The sequence below is a fragment of the Thamnophis elegans genome, chromosome 12 (genome assembly GCF_009769535.1).
Source record: "Thamnophis elegans isolate rThaEle1 chromosome 12, rThaEle1.pri, whole genome shotgun sequence".
NCBI classification, from domain to species: Eukaryota; Metazoa; Chordata; class Lepidosauria; order Squamata; family Colubridae; genus Thamnophis; species Thamnophis elegans.
The window spans coordinates 169,334-169,998 of NC_045552.1; positions in this window are offsets into that span (position 1 = coordinate 169,334).

Here is a 665-nt window from a genome sequence, read left to right on the forward strand (position 1 = left end):
TCAGGCCCCTCCAGGCCATCTTTGGGGGGGGGGTCAGCCCAGGGATTTACCCAGCAGCGTCAAGCACATGTGTGAAAGGGGAGGGAGGCAAGCAATCAGCGGGGAGCAGACATGGAAGTCCTCTCCAAGGCGGCGGAAGGCAGCGCTGGACCCCAAGAGCGGCTCTTCCCTCCAGGGCTGGGGGGGGGGGCGGTATTCTAGCGAGTTGCCCTTGTGAGGTGAAGGTGGGGGGAAGGAGACTCCTGCAGAGAAGGGCCTGCAGCAAGCCCTGAAAAACACACACGCACGGCAGCACACACACCGTCCTTGGCACCCACAGTAGCACCATTTCTGGGAGACGTGAAGCTGCAAGGAAGACAAGGGGGTGCTCCACGCGGCCCCTCAGCCTCTGGGGTCCCCCCTGTCATCACTGGGCCCCAGCGCTTGTCCTCTGGGGGGCTGCAGTCATTCCACTGAAGAGAGGAGCAAAAGGAGCCTCAGTGGACCGCATCCTTCTGCCCGGCTGCGGGACGCGGACGGAGGGGGGTGTAGGGGAACCCCTGGGGCGCCTGGCTCTCCTGCTGCCATTCATGGGGAAGCCAAACTCTGTCCACGGGCTGAAGGCGCCTCTCAGCTCCCAGCAGTCAGAAGACACGGGCAGGCAGAAGCTCTTGTCCAGCCACACA